An 18,750-nucleotide genomic window follows, 5' to 3' on the forward strand; every position below is an offset into this window, starting at 1 on the left:
GCCCACGTTGTTGATACCTCCTGCTTTAGCGTCTCTGCAAAGCCAAGTGCCTCATTGTATGTAAGTCATTTGCTTCTGTCACTTTAGCGGCCGGCCGGAAGGTTGTAGGCCCATACCTGTATATATTTGAGATTGCAATAAACGGTTTCAAAAAAAAAAAAAAAAAAAAAAAAAACACTTTATTAAAGATTCAAAAGAAGCTAAAACAAGAAGTGGCAGAGGCTAGCATCTAAAGAGAACAGAAAAGATTATGTATTTAAAAAGTTTGTAGTAATATATATATATATATATATTATACTTACCAACCTTATTCATTTTGCCACCTGCAAGATAAGAAAAGACTCTTTCAGGAAGATATCATTGCGACTCAATATTACATCAGTTTCTTAAATATATATTTAAGAGAGAGGCAAATCACTGCAGAGGTTCAGGTATGAGAAACATTTGTGCAACGCATCTTTAGAAAGTCTCAAGCTTAGGAATTTTAGAGGTGTTTTAATACTGTTTATTTGTATTGTAGGTGCCAGAAGGTGTAGCTAGAATTCCTGAGAGAGGTGGTGGCACAGCAGTGGAGTCTCTCTTTTATCCCATGCCCCTTTCCCCCTCTTTGCTGGAAGTGGAATTCGAAATCCGCTTTTAGTGGAGTTGGGGGTCGAAGGAATTGTCATCAGCTCCTGTGGAAGTCTATGGTTATTCAGGTGCGTAGTACTTGACAGCTGAAGACTCAGAATAAAAACTATGTCAAAAGTGTGCAGTGAAGGTTGGAAGTGATATTAGACGAGCATAATGATCAAGAGAAAGGAAACTTAAAATTCAATAGTCACAAGATACTATTGTGATGAAAAAGAAAACCTCACACATTCTACCATACAAAAAATTGAAGATTAAAATTAGATGAGGCACTAGAGGTTAGTCCAGGCACCATTCATTCCCCGCATACCATATGAATTGGAAGTGTCAGAGTAAGCATGTCATATATCACATAGACTAATTAAATATATGGTCATGATCTTAACCCAAGAAGTGGTGAAATTCATTTTCTGTGTTATAGCCATCAGTGATAACTCTCAAACGACATATCCATTTGGCCTCAATTTGTCTTAAAAGCAATTCCGTCTTCCCCCCACCTGAGTCAACTCCAAGGAACCAAAAACTTGAATCGTTTGGATGAGTCACCCTGTAATAGTCAGTCATGGGAAATCTGCTATCTCTACTCCTTAGTGCTCTGTGGTGTTCTTGCATGCTTTTTTTTAGAGTTACAGGCTTTACTGCATACATACATCATATTGCATTTAAATATACTACAAAGCATGCGTTACAATTAATGAAATAGTTTAAACTGTGTTCTAGTGATGTGATGTATTGAACATAAACTCTTTCGTTTTGTTTTTGCCATATGGTCATGCATTACAGGCATTGAAAACCACATGGTTTGGATGCCAACCAAGTACCTTGTTGTTGTGTTGAGATACTGTAACTCGGGCACAGAGAATCCCTTAATGTGCGACCCCAACTGAATTGGTTTTGATACATTCATAACACTGATAAGCATTTAACTGGCAGGTGATCTCATTCATGTAGTCAATCTTATTCATGGGAACCATATTTCTGCCTTTGTCGGGCGCCCTGCTAACTATATTGGTATCATTCTGTAATCTAAGAAGCAACTTTCTCTCCTCAAGTGAAAGATTATATTGAGGTTGTGGACCAAACTTAGTAGGGGTGTTCAAAATATGAAATTCACTGGTCACTTTTTCATTGAATTCATCAATGTTTTGAAGGTATGCTATTGAGGGAATAAATTTCGATTTAGGCATCAACCCACTTTTCACAGCCAAACTCTCTGTTATATCAAGATCGTACAGTAATGATTTCATATCCTTGACTTTTTTAATAGACAGAAAACACTGTAGATTACGTATATCTGAAATGGCATGTGCCGTGGAAATCAGCTCAGGATCACAAACATCAGATTTATGTGATTGCTAAGAAACAATTTCCTTTAATTTCAAAGCTCTTGTGAATTTGAACAGATATGCACATCAACCAAATCCATCTTTTGTGTTGACGAAAATGTAACCCATTCTGCAAAACATTAGTTTCATTCTCATCAAGAAATCTATTTAAGAAATGTATAATTTCTAAACCCTACTGTGTGCTAGTATCATTCAGAGTGTTTGAAGTTAAGATGGGAAACTCAGTATTGTAAGCAAGAGCATTAACAGGGATCATACCAGCTGGTTCTTCTTGGAGGGTGTCTAGACACCGATTATTTCTACCTGTTTTCCCTTTCCACTTACTTCCACCCCTCCTGTTTTTTTTACTTCCTTCTTGAGTTGTCTGTTGCTTATACTTAGCCTGTTTAACTCTTTTTGAAAGGAAGATGTTCCTTCCCTTAAAGGGTTGTCTGATATTAGATTACTGAGGGTAGTACTAATCATAGACGCAAAAGAACTATTACAGGCTGACTTGGTTTCCTCGCTTTCCTCTCTCACCCACTTCCTTTCCTCCATTGTATTTACATTGTCGTACTTTTTTGCAAAGGTATATATGCGACCCTCTCTATAGTCACGATCAACTCGCTTAATTGTTCTAATTTTTTTGTCTTTTAGATATTGTTGCTGATTTTCTTTCACCTTGATCAAGATATCATATTTGATCTTAATTATCTCTTTACATTTAATTGTCTCAATCTATTTTTCTAGAATTTCTATTCCAGATTGTAGTTTTGCCCCCTTTTAATTAGCATGTTTAAATAGGATCCGCATCATAGTGTATGACGCCCCCTCTAAGTTACTCTCCCCTTCTGCCAAAAGTTCCTCACTAAGATCTTCAAAAGCGGGAAATATTGGAATGCACAACCCTCTTGGGATCTTTTTGTTCTCTACATACAGTTGAAGGGTGACCTCATGCCACCATTGTTCCAGTTCCTGTTTTGTTAAACGTTGTAACTTCAAAAAACAAGATCACAATCCTACATTCCATGGATCCCTAGGCACTGATGGTGATGAGGTAAACCCTCTGCCAAAAAGATCCTGTGCCTGTTCTTCTCTCTTGTCATTGACTCTCGGCATCATATAAGTTTGGTCACAGATAGTGAGTGCAGTCAAGTCCTAAACTTTAGTAACAAAAAGCATGCATCAACAGTGGACTAAAGAGACCACACCTCACTCAAAGTTCCAACAAATTGTGGCCCGTGCGCTTTTTTACGGTACCCGCCGTAGTTCAGTACCACTATCCAGCAGAGATAGATTAGAATTCCAAATGGAAAGGTGCACCCGGAAATATCGCAGCCCATAAAGATCACGTATACGTTTCAAAGTATGTTTTATTCTTTCTTTACTTTATGTCCATAGAAACATTTTTGTCACACAAAGAACATCCAGCCAATGTGTTTCACTCAAACAGGATTTTGAACTTCATCAGGACAGTAAGTAATATACAGAAAACAATTCTTACTGACACTTTGGGACAATACAACACTATGAACAAACAAATGAAGGGAACCAGAACAAGAGATATGTTCAATACCATATATATATCAAAACATAATACAAAATGTTAGACCTGGCACCTTGGCGTGAGTCTCCCTTCCACTTTTTTTCGCTGTGCCTCATGTGTTTTGCTGGTGTTAGCTGCTCAGGGCACTGTGCCACTGCCAACCAGTGCCACAGTGCAAGTGCTCCCTATTAAAAATGGATATGTTGGTTGGATTCCATGATTGACTTATTTGGTTTACTGTCAGACCCCAGTAAAGTGCACCAGGAGTGCCCAGGGCTTGTAAATACAAATGCTGCTGGTGGGCTTGCAGCACTGGTTGTGCCACCCACAGAAGCGGCCTAGTAAAATGTGTCTAAGGTCTGCCATTGCAGAACCTGCGTGCAGTCTGGTACTGTCATGCTGACTGGGCAAGTGTCCCTAAACCTTCCCTTAACTTCATATTAGTCAACCCTATGGTAGGCCCAAGGGCAGGGTGCATTGTAAGCATAAGGTGGGACAAGCCCTGATGTGTGTGGCATGTCCTAATAGTGAATTGCAGCCATTTTCGTTATTCACTATTATAAGGCTACCTGTTCTCCATAGGCCAGAATGGGCTGTTAGAATTGTTACATCCTATGATCCTAACAGACCAAGGGAACATGGTAGAAAATCGAGTTTAGTATGCCTGAACTCAGAATAATAAAATACATCTTTTAGTAACGTTTATTTTAATATTCTGTGTTTGCAAATACCACTTTTAGAAAGTTGGTATTTGCTTGCCTAACCATTTCAGCCCGCCTCTGCTATGATGTGTATCTGCCTGTCTGGTTTGTGTGAGTGACAGGGCTGGGGAAACCCAGAGGGGCAGGACTAGGTAGCCTGGTGGTGAATAGAGAGATTGACATCCAGATGGGTGGGAGGAGTGCACCTGGACTCTGAATAGGGCTGTGCTCTGCCACCACAATGCTGGCTCCACTTCCTGTGGAGCGGCTGATGTCTCTGCCCTGCACCCTGAATAGAAAGGCAGAGTCATGTCAACAAAGTGCTCAGGAACTGGTTTGGACTGGGCAAAGGCCCCTCTACCCCAGAGGAACAAAGGAATTATGGGTATAAGTATTGGGACCCTGCTCCCAAGAAATTAGATCCTGCTTGACAAGAAGAACCTCTGCCTGAGGAGAAGGAACCGGGCTGTCCCTGACCTGGGGGATTGGCCTGCAGTGGTTGCCTTGCTGCTGAAAGGAGAGGAGAAAGACTACAAAGACTTTATTTCAACTTGTGCTTAAAAGATCTCCAAGGGCTTGTGCTGAGCTTGCCCCCTGAACGAAGTCCCAGGACCAGTGGACTTAACCCCCCAGCTCCCCAAAGTTCTTTGGGAGTGCCTGCTGCTGTTGTTGGGCCTTCTGAGGGACTGCGTGTCGCAAGGAGCTGGAAGCGCGACTCAAGAAGGAGAAGCGTGCCGCCGTCGGAACTGCTGTCGTAGCATCACGTAAAGGGTGTTGCCGCTGCAGCATCGCATCGAGCGGAAGCATCTCGCATCATCGGAGAAGTGTCTCGCAACGCCGAAGAAACGTGTCGCCATCGCAGCCATCGTAGCTGATGCATTGCACCGTATCAAGAGAAGAGTCTCGCATCAAGGAAGAATTGTGTCGCCATCGCAGCCATCGTAGCTGTCGCATTGCACCGCATCAAGAAAAGCGCCTCGCATCCACGGAGAAGCATGCCGCCGTCGGAGCTGCTGTCGTCGCATCGCGTAAAGGTGTGTCGCCGCTGCAACATCGCATCGAGCGGAAGCGTCTCGCAAACGTCAAAGAAGAGTGCCGCTGCCAAGGCCGCTGTCGTCGCATCACGTAAAGGGTGACGCCGCTGCAGCTGACGCATCGAGTCGAGTCTTCTCGCAACATCGGAGAAGCGTAACGCATCTGGAAGATCTTCACGTCTTTATTTCTTTGCACCAAAAACTTCATCACATCAGCATCGTACCAACACTTTCGTTGCCCTGCATGTCGCATCTAAGGTACATTGACTTAAAGTGTCGCATTTAAGAACTTAAGAGAACTAAGCAAATTTCTACCATCTAAAGTAACAGTATTGTGCATTTTTGTCCTTTAATGGTCTTGTGGTAACTCTATATAAAGAATCCTTATTTTTTATATAAAAACCTGTGTGGTGTCCATTTGTAGTGTTGTCATTTGGTTACTGTATATGTTCACAAATGCTTAACCTATAACGCTCTGAGATAAGCCTTGTCTGCTCACGCCAATCTACCTAGAGGGTGAGCAGGGGTTGTTTTAGGAGTGTAACCCCTTACCCTGACTAGAGGAAAGGTTCCCTGCTTGTCCCAGGTACATACCTGTGCCAACCAGAGAACCCGGATTCTAACACAAAACAATTATATATCAACACAAATGAAACATGAAAATAATTTTGAAATGAATCTAACTTTAGAAAATAAGAATTACAAAATAAGAAACAAACATTACATTACACAATTATTACAAAATTATAAAGTTCAATTGGCCTATAAAATCGCATGTGTATAGAGGGGGACTTAAACATGTGAAGATAATAAGCTCACTCCCATTATCTAATGCTTAGTTCTTAGAAACTCAAGCAAAGTAATGTACTACTAAGGCATCTTTCTTAGAACTTTTAGTGAAGTATGGTCTCTTTAGTCTGCCGTTGATGCATTTTATTAGCTAATAAAGATATGATGTTGCCTTTGCTGCTGGTAGAAGTTCGCACTTATGACAAATCTGACCCAAAGCCAATGGAGGAAGGGGTTCCTACAATATCAGTGCTCAAAGGAGCAAGAAGCGGCTCAGTTTTGTCATCAGCTGAAACAGTTTCCAACTGTGGCAGCAGCAGCGAGGGTAAGTGCAACTAACTGTGTGTCCACTGGATTGGGCATGGCTCCCGAGGGTGTTGCACTGCTTGCCACTGACCAGAGAACATAATTCCCGTATCCCAGTCACAGGAAAAATGTTGAATTTGCTCATGGAATATAGAGGGAATACAGACCAAAATTGAAGATCGGCAATTCCTGTGTTATCTAAATGCTTTTTCATTTAGCAGCACTGCCGGAAACATGGGCACTAGCTCTGTCACACATTCCTCATGCATAGGATTTAACAAGCTGGCAGTGAAAATTCCCATACTGGGCCTAGCCATCTACGTATCAGCTGATATTAACAGAAAAGTAACTGAAATGCAAATTGATTATCCAAACTTGCAGGCTACGCAGCTCTCAGAGTGCTTCCAAGACAATGTTAACCCACTGCTAATCATAACACTTATATTCGCCGATTATCCAAAAAGAAAATACCAACAATTGAAACCTAGAACGTCTTTATCATTGGACATATGACAACTAAGCCTACATCATACATCCTCTTGACGGCATTTCAACATGAACCTGTTACAGGAATCCCAGTTGATCAAGCTTTGCAAATCTAAAAACGAATTTGGCAAATACCACCTTTAAAACCTCGACTTCCAAGGAAGGACGTGCAGGCCTGACCTTTATGGAAGTAATAGAGCACCTGAACCTGAGGACCTTAAACAGGCAATAAGTAGTGATGTGCCAGCCAAATACACTTTCCATCGGGGGAAGGAGCATTCAACCCTTGATTACACCTTAGTTGGCTCACCTCTCTATCAAATGGTAACATGTTTTAAGATTGAAACTTGCCTTGAAAAGGATCCCCGCCCACAAGGGATAACCATTAACTTAGGCTATCAGCACCATGCCCAAGCACGTCCGGAAATTGTCACGGTCACAACCACATATTACAGAAAGCTAAAATGAACACCAAACTCAATTACTCACACTTAAACTTATGCAAGAACTATATGGGAAAATATAATTACGGTCAACTTAGATACGATAGCACAATGAACTCAATTTCCAGCTAATCTACTGCTTGCAAAAATATGCAACCACAGAGGCACAAATCTTTGCCCATATGCCCGCCCTAAGAAAAGATCAACTGAGATTGCAGCAGCAAAAAGATATCCCGAAGCAAGCACATACCACTGGCCCTTATACCTAGCTTGAGCAAGCTGAGAAGCTTGTACAAAAAACAATATATGAAAACTATGAGAAAGAGAGAGGTCAAAACTGGCAGAAACCGTTGGAAGCCACAAGAAGGAAAAATGCTCATAAATTCTAGAGACTCGTGAACAAGACAGTGGGACTCACACTGCCTTCTGCATCATAAAAACAGCTGATGAAATTTAGGTGGTCTACCTGTGGGAAAAGGTTTAGGGATGTAAAGGTGCCATTTCTAAAACCATACGGGGGGTCACAAACATGTCTAGTGCCCCTCAGGCCCAGAAATCTCCTCTGCTCAGCAACCTATCACCCTGAAAGCTGTGATAATAGCAATCATGTCAGGGCGCCCAGACGGGGCTCCTTAGCCAACAGCCTACCACAAGCCATCTTTGAAGAAGATCCGCAATACTCTGCAAAATATCTGTGCTCGCTCTTTAATCATGTTCTTTTCCATCAAGCAGCCCCCGACAGCTGGTTGGGTTCGATAAAAACCTAAATTTCAAAAGCTGGAAACAAGTCCCTACCATCACATTAAAGGCTGATGATTGGAGGATGAGGAGACATAATATTTTGCATCAGTGCTATTCGCTAAGCTCACTAGTCGGAGAAGAAAATCCCTAGTGCCTCCGAACCAAACTGGCTTCTTCAGGGATACAGAAATGTCCACTAATAAATTAATGCTTTGCCAAATAGTTAACTAGGCAAGGCTCCAGCGCCAGAACCTACATCTATGTTTTGTGGACTTTTGTTCTGCATTAGATGGGGTCCAGCGTAACTTATTCTGGCACAAACTCTAGCACGGTGATATTGCACCAGCATTTCTAAATGCTATTCAGCTCTTGTATTCCAACACAGGGATACAATTCAGGATTGGGACTGGGACAACACTTTCGCGGAAAATACACATGAGCAATGGCTGGAAAAAAGGCTGCGTCCTTGCACCGTTCCTTTTCAATTCATATCTGGCAGAACTCACATCAAGACTTAACAAAGTAAACTCTCACTCTCCAAAGGTTGCAGGTTTTAAAGCTTCAAACATGATGTTTGCTGATGACGTTGTTTTGTTAAGCCACACAAACGTTGGCCTCCAGAAGCTAATATATTCTATGGCGAAGTTCTCGGGCTAGAAGTCAATCTCCAAAAAACAAACACAATGTCCATCAGAACAGAGAGGTCTCCAGCACCAGAATACTATTCGAACAGCAATGTGCTGGAATTAGAAGCAGAGTACAAGTACCTGGGGATAATGTTTGATGCAAGAGGGACATTTGCAGCGCGCAACTGTCAAAATTGCAAAAAGGAGCAATACCCTGTTAGCTGCGTCTCACACATTGAGGAACTCTTTAAATGGCCCGTCTCTTTAACTTCTGGGCAAGGGCATCACTGCAAAACAAGACCCCACCCCAGTATAGAGTTCGGAAGCCCTCAAGGGAGAGGGTATTTGGAATCATTGAAAAATCGATTATAGACATCTACAGATGAATGTTCTAGTGGCTGTGCCATACATCCATTGCACAACTAAGACTAGAATTCAGACTGTGCAGACAAGACATGGCAAGCTTGGTTGCTTACTTGAAATGTGTTGTAAAATGAAAAGAGCAAGGAAGGCACACTAAACAACATCTTATGGAAGGCAGTACCCGGTGCAGGCAAAACCCATGCAAGTGAATACATGATCTTAGCCATGCACAGGCCGCAGATTGAACCACTATGGGTGCTTTTTCTCAGTCAGGGTGCTTTTAACAAAGCGGTGAGCTCAGGGGTTAAAAAATCCTCCATGTTGATGGACACGAATTTGCTTTCTAAAAGATCCCACTCACAGAGGGCGTTTGGTCCATATAGCCACCTGAAACCACAAAGCCCTTTGGGGAACCCTTTGACCTGAAAGCGAATCTAAAACTGAAGGGCTATAGATTGGCCTGCATTATTATTTTAAATAACTCGCTTCCTTGGAGAAGACCATTTATCGAGACTTCTTGTTGCCTGTGTGATTGCATGAGGGAGGACCTATCAAACATAGTATGCATATACCCAGCATTTATAGAAGAACATAAACAGCTATTAAAGTATCATTTTAAAAGAAATAGCCTCCATTCAAGGAGATGACTTAGTACTCAGTGAAAGATTTTTGAAGTTCATGTCATTAGCCCCAAAAAAACTGCTAGCGAAATAGTCCTTGCAAACCGGGATTACCTAACACAGGACAGTGTTGTCAATATAGAATACAGTAGGGGAGGAACTTTAAACCGAAACTTGGACATTGTTGTAAATAGTGAGGACTAAATGGCAAACTGTAGATGGAATTTGGCACAGCTCAACTTTCAAAAGTTTAAAAGCTGTGCCTAAACATGTAAGGGCGCATTTACTGTGTACAATCAAACTGTTTAAAAACGTGAGATCTCGTTAAGGTCTGAAATTTAATTTGTAATATGTTTTTTTCTTACATTAGTGAGATGATCTTTCTTTGCACAATCAGCACTTGAAAAACATGAGAATCTTGCAATTGGTACAAACAACTTTGAATAATAGCGCCTTTCCACAGAATGCATTTTTATAGAGGGACAGATGTATGAAGACATTTTCCCATTGACACAGAATGGGTACAACTGTTTGATACATCTGGCCCTAGAATGTCTTATCTGCTGTTTACATTATTTATGTGTTAAAACTTGATAAGCTTCAATTGACATCTGGTGCACTGCACCAGGTTGCTTTATGGTTTGATATATAGAAAAGAAGCTACCAGTTGAGGGTGCTGTTGCAATGATGTTTAATTGTAAAGGTTTTAATTAGATGACTGTGGTCACCCCTGATGGAGTGGAAATCCCTTTTCATTGTAGGGGTGCATCATGATAATGTTCAGCATGCACCCACATATAATCTCACAACTGTAAAAACGTGAGGTGCTAGAATGTATTAACATAAGTACATGAAGTGTTTTAGGTCATTGAAAAGTAGCATGGAGAAATTAACGTAGGAAAGGAATATAAACAGTAGAAAATGTTTACATGAAGAACTCGTGTTGTGAAGGTAATGCCACTCATAAACTGGAAGTGTTTAACACTGATTTTTCTATAATTTGGTAAATGTGTTAGTTAGTACGCAATAAGGTTATGCCAATCTATAATGCTTAAATTGAGACGTTCTTAAGTTCGCTGAAATCGTAGGCCTGAAATGCACGTCCCTTACAACTCTCACTTTAGAATTAATAGCTTGAATTTCATGTGCGCTGTGGAATCTCTTCTTTCTCAAGTTTTGTATTGCAGTTGAAGAAGCATTTTTTTAGGCAGAATAATGTCTATGTTTTTGTAGCTAGGCAAGGAGAGAAGAAGTTACAATCACGTGACTTGGGTCGATAAAGGAAGAACATTAGGATTCACATGGGAGAAGTCCTGGGAGCAAAGGACGAAATGTTGCTAAGGTTGCACATGGACAGTGCTGTGGAAAAGTATGCTCAGGACTACCAGAGTGGATGGCATGTGCGAGGTGTATTATGGGAATTCTACCATCTCAGAACGAACTCTTACATTGTGAGAGTGGTTTTATGCTACTTGACTCATGGATGTTGGAAAGACTTCTTAGAAAGTCTCCACGTACTGACACCTTTCTATTGAAAATGCTTATGTAGGGATGTCACCTTAGTGCTAGAATGGGGGTGGATCTAATTATTTTCACTCACAAACCCTTGCTGCAGAGAAATTTGGACTCATGCTTCCTCATTTTCTGTATTCTACATCTTGAATTAATAGTTTTGTTCATGCTGCACCATCTAAATTGAATGCGTAGATTTGGCTAGATGCTAATGTCTTTACATTTCTATACCCTCCTGTTGAGATGTCTTTATGTCCAGTTATTTTTGGCTTTGTAATAAACAAATTAACCTAATGTAGTTGTCAGTGGGTTATTATGTATCAAGTGTATCATTGGCTAAGTAACTGCTGATTAACTACATTTCTCCCCTTTATGTTTTGATGCTGACAAAAGTAACCATCAGAGTGTGTCTCTAGAAAAGGTCTGGAACTAATGGGTCCAGCCCTTTCACGCTATTCCCTCTGATGGACACGTCCGGCTATAGATATGATTTAATTCTCTATTATAGAAGTACGGAGCTGGGCTTTTGGTTTTTTTTGCAGTTTTCCTACAAGCTTCTCAAGTCAAGTATAGATTTTCCTCTCCTCCCTCTGTGCTATTGTGTATCTAGGGCTTGAACCTGGTACAATGGCCGTCCTATTCCTTGGGTTCGCTGCTTCTGCCTCGGTCTCCCCTTCCTCTGCGTCCCCTTCCCGATGGTCCTCGGAGTCTCCTCCCTTGCTTATATACGGACAACATTTGTCTGACGTCCACTTTCTTCCTGCTCACACCCAGGGTCTTCTTCTTGTGTAATACTGCTGTCCTCACTGAACTACTGAGGTCCTTCTTTTATGGTGCCGACTCACTCAGGAGGCAAAATGATATCTCATGAGCTACAGGAGCACTGCAGCTCCCTTATCTTGTGTTGATGGTGCCGGCCATCTTGGAAGTCCCAGGCGCGGTAGCCGTCTGACTACACTGCCTTCCCAACAGGAATGGATGTGTGGGGCCTTTCAGTGATGGGGCAATGGGACACGGAATCTAGATTATCTTGCAGCTTCCCGGGAACATGGAAGGCCTGAAACAAAAAAGTCTGTAGGGCCAGGAACCAACGGAGCACCTTCGGGTCTGAATCTTTATGCAGCGCCAGCCAGATAAGGGGGGCATGATTTGTCAAAAGAATAAATGTACAACCTATTAGGTAAAACTCTAGGGCTTCCATAGCCCACTTGATGTCAAGACATTCCTACTCTATGGTGCCATAATGTACTTCCCAATTTACAGCGGTTATACAAGATTGGTCGCAGGCAACACTGCTGGTCGTGTTGCGGTAAAACGGCACCCAAGCCCTGAGCACAAAAGTCCTATCAACGTTAGGACACATGAGAACATGGGTTTGACATAATGCCAACTTCAATTGTTGGAAGCTATGCTCCTGAACCTCAGTCCATTGCACATGTTTGCTATGTACTTCTGAGGTAGAACGTCAGTGATTTCAGAAAACTATGGAACAAACCTGCAAAAGTATCCCACAATTCCCAAGCACCTTTTTCGTTGTGGGTCGTGGAATCCTTTGAATGGCCGTGAGTTTGTTTAGCTGTGGTCAAATGACCCCTGCATGTATGATGAGCCCTAAATACTCGATGTGTTCTGTGGTAAAGGTGGCCTTCTTTGGATTCAAAGTGTGCCCGCTTGATTCAGGGTATGTAAATCCTGTCTTAGGTGCTGCAGGTTTTTTCCCCAGTTAGGATTATTTACCACTATACAGTCTAAGTATGCCACTGTGTAGGCCTGATGAGTCCTTAACAATATGACCACAAGTCTCTGGAAGGTAGCAGGGGCCCCATGAAGTCCAAATGGCAGAACCTTGAAGTGATAAATCCCTGAATGGGTCCCAAAGCCTGTCTTCCGTCATGCTTCATGCATAAGGGGCATTTGCCAATATCCCTTCATGAGGTCATTGGTGCACATGACACCTGCTACTCCCAGCCTCGGTACCAGTTCATCTACCTGGGACATGGAATAGGTATTGAACCGTGAGATGGCATTCAATTTTGCAGAAGTTAATACAGAAATGAAGACTCCTGTCCCCTTTCGGTACCAAAACCATGGGTGACCACCAAGCACTCTGGGAGGGTTCTATTATGTGAGCTCTCAGCATGTCTTCTACTTTCTGTTCCACTGCCTGTCATCTCACAGCTGGTTTGTGGTATGGTTTAAGCTTAACCACACAGGTCCTTTCCGTGATGATGTTGTGGGACACTAGGGATGTTGGTTCAGGAACACCTGAAATGATGGTCTAAAAATGTAGCTAGCTGTTGTTTTTGCTTGGTAGTAAAGGTATTCCCCGGTCAACAAGAGGATCACCTTCAAGCTCCTCACCCACGCCCACAAAGCACTCCACAACGCCGGACCAGCATACCTTAACAATCGACTATCTTTCTACACCCCGAACCGCCAGCTTCGCTCTGCCGACCTCGCCCTCACCACCGTCACATGCATCTGCTGAACGACCACCGGCGGCATATCTTTCTCCCACCTCGCCTCCAAAACATGGAACACCCTCCCTACCCACCTACGGAAGACCCAGGACCTGCTGACCTTCAGGAAACTCCTCAAGACCTGGCCGTTCGATCAGTAGCTGCTCCCCCCACCTCCTTAGCGCCTTAAGACCCTCACGGGTGAGTAGCGCGCTCTACAAATGTCTTGATTGATTGATTGATGTGCTTGAGAACAATGTTGTGGAAGTTTCTACATCTGTAGTCACCCCCATCAAGGTCCAGTATACTGAACTGTGAGACCCAATCAGTCCACCTATTCCATGGAGGCTCCAGATTAGGACATGTGGTAATGTAAGCATTGGCTCAGACTGTCCAGACATTAGAATGTATGATGAGGTCATGAGAGCACTGCATTCTGATTGTAAGCAGTTGCTCCAGGGCCCCTTCATGGTGAGACTTATCCTCTCCAATAAACATCTTCATACTTCTTCAGACTGCTTGGAGTCATCCTTACCAAACTGGCAACGACCTGGGATGTTCCTAGATGTCACTACGCAATTTGGATAATGACAAGATAAAGAAGGGGCCAGAGAGCAAACCATTTACTGGCTTGTTTTCTTCACGATTGAATTCGTCATTGTTCACGAGTAAGTGAACCACCAAGGTGAGAGACCCATTTTTCTGTCATCTGCTCATCGCTTCATAGTTTTGTTTTTTGTGGTTTCCACATTGATTTTTGCTCTTGAGCCCTGCCTCACACTTCAACTGCCACTGTATACTGTCCCACGCGCTATGTCTAGAAAGCTTTGCGCTATATCTTCGACAATCTGTGGTGTACTTTAAACGCTGTGTTGCTTTTAATTGGCCTCAGTATCGGACTGCCACTGATTTTCAACCGGCCCCCGTACTTGCCACGCTCTTCCTCACGAGCTCTAGACTTTACCAGCAACCTGTGAGGAGCGCGTGTTCCCCAGGTGACAATTCCTACATCGCACGATACGAACAGAGAGCACATCTTTATTTTGCCTGCATTTTTCAGCATTTTACACTCCATTCAGCAAGCGCAACAACCTACATTTTTTCAAAATTCTCCTACCTGCTGCCTTTCTTGCCTCGCACTCGTCTTGACTTCCTATCTCGTTTTTACCATCGAGTTCAGCGTGTAGCGAGAGAACTACTGTGCTTTCAATGCCATCTAGTGGTTTCTTTTGACATTTTTTTTTATTTTAGTGACTTGCACCAATATCAAGCACACGTTTATTAGGATCAAGCAGCAGTCTTTCAAACTTCAGCATTTATTCTCTGTACCAACGGAATTATTATTATTATTTTTTTCTTCACATTCACCAGCAAATACTGTGACATTTTATTCCAAGCAGCATCCTTTAAAACAAGCAGCTCCTTCTGTGATGTATTTACAAACCCTACGCTGAGCACCTTATGCAAATCTACATTTCAGTGACTTGCACACTGGATTTACATGCAAGTCCTCACGTCTCATCTCAGTGCAGATCCACGTATCAGTGATTTGCACACTATATTTACATACAAAGTATTTACATCTCACCTCAATGCAGATCTACCTTTCAGTGATTTGCACACTCTAATTGTATACAGAGTTCCTATGTTTCACATTCCAGTGCAAATCCACGTCTCAGTGATTTGCACACTCGAATTGAATACCATGTTCATATGTTTCGCACTTCAGAACAGATCCATGTGCCAGTGATTTGCACACTTATTTACTCTGCAAATTCTTTTATGCTGTGTGCAAATATTTTTTTTTCTCTTTATTTCTTATATTTCAGTGATCTACTCACCTTATGTCTAATACCATGCAGAGCATTTCGCCTTCAGCACCCTTTCTACAAGAACCAGGTGAACCTATACTGGAATGGAAATTATGGATTCGTTCATTTAATGCATATTTAATAGCTATTGATGCTACAAAATTTAAACCGGATAGGAAAAAAGGGTTGTTGTACTACCACTTAGGAGTGGAAGGGCAAAACATCTTTGATCACTTACCTGATTATCCTGATATAGATGAGACTGATTTGGACGAATATCAACTTGCTACTGCTCAATTAGATAAATATTTTTCAAAGTCCAAAAATCTTGTTGTTCACAGATTCAAATTTTTCACACGAGTACAAAAACCGACTGAAAGTATTGACTCCTATGTTACCGCTTAAAAAGTACTAGCAGCTACCTGTGAATTTGAAGATTTGACTTCCCAATTGATAAGGGACCAACTTGTAGTTAGATGTAATTAAAAAAAAATACAGGAACGTCTCCTCACTTGTAAAAATCCATCTTTAGATAAGGCTGTTGATATAGCGAAAAGTATTGAGGGTTCTTGTCAAGATGTGAAGTTTTTGGAAGAATCTCTTAACAAAAGTTCCATTTCTGGTGCTGTCATCAACAAATCTATCCCTAGTTTTGACAAAAGTCATTTAAAAAATAACAAAATTGCTTCCAAACCCACTTTTCAAACCCCGCATTCTTTTTCGCAAAATCGCAAAATTATTTGTTTTAAATGTGGATCACCTAACCATGTTGCCACTTTTAAACATTGTCCTGCTCTTGGTCAACAATGCAAGAAATGTGGAAAAACAGGTCACTTTTCCAACGTTTGCAGAGGTGGTAGACCTTTCAATGGGGGTAGATTTAACAACTCCAATCCTGTTTGTTGTTTAATAAATGATGACCATAATCCTGATGACAGCAACAGCGATGTTGTGATTAAAGAGTTATCTTTAGGTGTCAGATGCATCAAACAAGAGAATGTCTCTTCCATTGCTGATCCAGAAATTGAAGTTTGGATTGACAGCATCTCCATCATGCTCTTAGTAGATACTGGAGCTCGCATCACTATTATAGATCAAATCAAGTACACACAATTCTGGAGTTCACATCATTTATCACCTCCAGATGTTATGACTGTGGCTTTTGAGGGCAGTAAAGTAGACTTGTTGGGGTATTTTTGGTCTTCCATTAAAATATTTGATTCTTCTATCAATGGTAAAGTCTATGTAGCACGCAAAGGTATTAATGTTCTAGGTCTTATTCATCAAGCAGAGTTCAATCTAACCATCAGACCTGGTTCAAATAATTCCATCACTATTGAGAGACATGATATTAATTTGGTTACAATGTCAACATTGATTGGGAAAATAAGTTCCCTAAAGTTTTCCAGAACAGTTTAGGAAAAATTTCAAATTGTGTATATTCTGTAAAAGTGAAACAAGACATTGCACCTGTCAAGCACAAATTACGCAATATACCTTTTAGCGTCAGGAAGGAATTATCGGATATGTTATCTGATATGTGCACACAAGGTATTATTGAAAAAGTAGAGGGCACATAGTTTTGGCAAAGAAAAAGACAGGTGAACTAAGAATGTGTGTTGACTTAAGAAGTGTCAATGAGGCCATCTGGGTAGACAACTTTCCCTTGCCCAGGATTGAAGATTTAATCACTAAAATAGGTCAATCCAATTGGTTTACCAAATTAGATCTCAGATCAGCTTACCATCAGGTGGAATTGGACAAAGCTTCTCGTCACTTAACTGCTTTCATTACACCTGATGGTACTTTTCAATTTTGCAGAATGCCGTTCGGCATAGCTTCTGCGGCAGCTGTGTTTCAACGTTTGATGTCTGAAATGTTTATTGGTAATTCGCAAGTAGCTGTTTTCCAAGATGACATTTTACTATTCACTAAGAGTGAGTCTGAACATGACCTCTTAATATCAAAAGTTCTAAACATACTTCAATCCAGAGGAGCTACTTTAAGAAAAGATAAATGCATTTTTAAAACCACAGAAATTGAGTATTTGGGTCATGTATTTTCAGCTCAAGGAGTCAAGCCTAAGCTTTGTCTTGTCAAAAGTATCACAGATGCACCAGCTCCTAAAAACAAAGATCAGTTACTTTCTTTTCTAGGTATGTGTGAATTTTATAGTAAATTTCTAAAGAACTTTGCCAATTTAACAGAATGTTTTAGGCCTTTATTAAAGAAAAATTCAGAATTTTTATGGTCAGATATTTGTGAACAATCCTTTAAGGAAATTAAAGAAAGAATCGTGAACGTTCCTGCTTTACAGCCTTTTCTTGAAGGCAGAACCACCATTTTAACTGTTGATGCCTGTGATTATGGTCTTGGGGCTGTTCTCACGCAAATGGATAATGGGCGTGAATTTACCATAGGGTTTGCGTCCAGAACTCTCAGACCTGTTGAACGCAAGTATTCGGTCATTGAGAAGGAACTTTTAGCTTGTGTTTGGAGTGTAGAAAAGTTCAAAGCCTATGTTTGGGGTAGACCTTTTATAATTAAAACTGATCATTGTCCTTTGGTAAATATTCTATCTGGCAAGAACATCAAGCGTACCACTGCTCGCATTTCAAGATTGCAAGCTAAACTTTTAGAATTCACCTTTTCTATCCAATACATTCCCGGTGGAAAGAATTCACGTGCTGACTGCCTCTCTAGACTTCCGATTGATGAACCTGAAAATCAAGAATGGGAAACAGAAATAGAAGAGTGCTTTATTGCGTATATAGGGGATGCTTCATTTTGTGAAAAAGATTGGATTTCGGCTATCCAATCAGATCCCATTCTCAGTCAAGTCATCACATTTGTAAAATCTGGTTGGCCAAAAGAATCTGTGTTACAATATGATCTTCAAACATTTTGGAAGGTTTTGGATGAGTTGTCCCTTGAAGGTGACATCTTAGTCCGAGGAGATAAATTAGTGGCTCCGTTTTGTTTTCGTCAACGTTTAATCAGTTTAGCTCATGGTGGTCATTTGGGTTCCACTTTGACCAAGAGGAAAGTTAGAGAGAGATTTTGGTGGCCTCGCATGGATTCTGAGGTCGAAGAATTTTTATCCAACTGTACCAAATGCAAACTTAGTGACCAAGTTTTAATAACTGAGCCTCAAGTTCAATCTGTCAATCTTTGTCCCGAAAAACCTTGGCAACACATTGGGGTAGATTTTCTAGGTCCTTACCAGATTCTTCCCAACTACATGAGATATTTTGTTGTAATGGTGGATCATCTTTCTAGATGGGTTGAAGTTGAGGCAATCTCTGAACCCACTACTAAAAAAACAATTGAATGTTTTCAAAGAGTATTCTCAAGAGAA

Source organism: Triturus cristatus, chromosome 7 (genome assembly GCF_964204655.1).
Source record: "Triturus cristatus chromosome 7, aTriCri1.1, whole genome shotgun sequence".
NCBI lineage: Eukaryota > Metazoa > Chordata > Amphibia > Caudata > Salamandridae > Triturus > Triturus cristatus.